General features: G+C 45.5%; 1 pseudogene; it reads right to left on the bottom strand.

Moving 5' to 3' along the window:
• Window positions 1-989: 989 nt before the first annotated feature.
• LOC132344968 (craniofacial development protein 2-like) lies at window positions 990-1,946 on the bottom strand (annotated as a pseudogene).
• Between the last annotated feature and the right edge of the window lie 699 nt (window positions 1,947-2,645).

Raw genomic sequence — 2,645 nt, 5'->3', positions numbered from 1 at the left:
CAGAAATAGATGCTTTTCTGGAACTCTCTTGCTTTTGCCATGATCCAGAGGATGTTGGCAATTTGATCTCTGGTTCCTCTGCCTTTTCTAAAACCAGCTTGAACATCAGGAAGTTCACGGTTCACATATTGCTGAAGCCTGGCTTGGAGAATTTTGAGCATTACTTTACTAGCAGGTGAGATGAGTGCAATTGTACGGTAGTTTGAGCATTCTTTGGCATTGCCTTTTTTTGGGATTGGAATGAAAACTGACCTTTTCCAGTCCTGTGGCCACTGCTGTATTTTCCAAATTTGCTGGCATATTGAGTGCAGCACTTTCACAGCATCATCTTTCAGGATTTGAAATAGCTCAACTGGAATTCCATCACCTCCACTAGCTTTGTTTGTAGTGATGTTTTCTAAGGCCCACTTGACTTCACATTCCAGGATGTCTGGCTCTAGGTCAGTGATCACACCATCGTGATTATCTGGGTCGTGAAGATCTTTTTTGTACAGTTCTTCTGTGTATTCTTGCCATCTCTTCTTAATATCTTCTGCTTCTGTTAGATCCATATCACTTCTGTCCTTTATCGAGCCCATCTTTGCATGAAATGTTCCCTTGGTATCTCTAATTTTCTTGAAGAGATCTCTAGTCTTTCCCATTCTGTTGTTTTCCTCTACTTCTTTGCACTGATCACTGAGGAAGGCTTTCTTATCTCTTCTTGCTATTCTTTGGAACTCTGCAGTCAGATGCTTATATCTTTCCTTTTCTCCTTTGCTTTTTGCTTCTCTTCTTTTCACAGCTATTTGTAAGGCCTCCCCAGACAGCCATTTCCCTTTTTTGCATTTCTTTTCCATGGGGATGGTCTTGATCCCTGTCACCAGTACAATGTCATGAACATCCTTCCATAGTTCATCAGGCACTCTGTCTATCAGATCTAGGCCCTTAAATCTATTTCTCACTTCCACTGTATAATCATAAGGGATTTGATTTAGCTCATACCTGAATGGTCTAGTGGTTTTCCCTACTTTCTTCAATTTAAGTCTGAATTTGGCAATAAGGAGTTCATGGTCTGAGCCACAGTCAGCTCCTGGTCTTGTTTTTGCTGACTGTATTGAGCTTCTCCATCTTTGGCTGCAAAGAATATAATCAATCTGATTTCGGTGTTGACCATCTGGTGATGTCCATGTGTAGAGTCTTCTCTTGTGTTGTTGGAAGAGGGTGTTTGCTATGACCAGTGCATTTTCTTGGCAAAACTCTATTAGTCTTTGCCTTGCTTCATTCTGTATTCCAAGGCCAAATTTGCCTGTTACTCCAGGTGTTTCTTGACTTCCTACTTTTGCATTCCAGTCCCCAATAATGAAAAAGACATCTTTTTTGGGTGTTAGTTCTAAAAGGTCTTGTAGGTCTTCATAGAACCATTCAACTTCAGCTTCTTCAGCATTACTGGTTGGGGCATAGACTTGGATTACTGTGATATTGAATGGTTTGCCTTGGAAAGGAACAGAGATCATTCTGTCGTTTTTGAGATTGCATCCAAGTACTGCATTTCAGACTCTTTTGTTGACCATGATGGCTACTCCATTTCTTCTGAAGGATTCCTGCCCGCAGTAGTAAATATAATGGTCATCTGAGTTAAATTCACCCATTCCAGTCCATTTCAGTTCGCTGATTCCTAGAATGTCGACATTCACTCTTGCCATCTCTTGTTTGACCACTTCCAATTTGCCTTGATTCATGAACCTCACATTCCTGGTTCCTATGCAATATTGCTCTTTACAGCATCGGACCTTGCTTCTATCACCAGTCACATCCACAGCTGGGTATTGTTTTTGCTTTGGCTCCATCCCTTCATTCTTTCTGGAGTTATTTCTCCACTGATCTCCAGTAGCATATTGGGCACCTACTGACCTGGGGAGTTTCTCTTTCAGTATCCTATCAGTCTTTTCATACTTTTGCCATTTCATACTTTTGCCATTTCATACTTTTCATGGGGTTCTCAAGGCAAGAATACTGAAGTGGTTTGCCAGTCCCTTCTCCAGTGGACCACATTCTGTCAGATCTTTCCACCATGACCCGCCCATCTTGGGTTGCCCCACGGGCATGGCTTAGTTTCACTGAGTTAGACAAGGCTGTGGTCCTAGTGTGATTAGATTGACTAGTTTTATGTGAGTATGGTTTCAGTGTGTCTGCCCTCTGATGCCCTCTTGCAACATCTACCATCTTACTTGGGTTTCTCTTACGTTGGGCGTGGAGTATCTTTTCACAGCTGCTCCAACAAAGCGCACTCCTTACCTTGGACGAGGGATATCTCCTCACCGCCACCCTTCCTGACCTTCAACGTGGGATAGCTCCTCTAGGCCCTCCTGCGCTCGCGCAGCCACGGCTCCTTGGACGTGGGGTTGCTCCTCCCACCCACCCCTGACCTCGGACACGGGGTAACTCCTCTCGTCGTCGCCCCTGACCTCAGACGCTGGGTATCTCCTCTCGGCCGCCCGCCCTGATCTCCGACGCGCGGTAGCTCCTCTCTGCGTTCCTGCGCCGTCGCAGTCTGGCACTCTCGGCAGCTACCCCTGACCTTGGACGTGGGGTAACTCCTCTTAGCCGCCGCCCTTCGGGTATGGGGTCCTCCCGGCTTCTGCCCCTGACCTCGAACGTGGGGTAGC

The sequence above is a fragment of the Bos taurus genome, chromosome 3 (assembly GCF_002263795.3).
Source record: "Bos taurus isolate L1 Dominette 01449 registration number 42190680 breed Hereford chromosome 3, ARS-UCD2.0, whole genome shotgun sequence".
Lineage (NCBI taxonomy): Eukaryota > Metazoa > Chordata > Mammalia > Artiodactyla > Bovidae > Bos > Bos taurus.
This window is presented reverse-complemented; position numbering and strand designations above follow the sequence as displayed.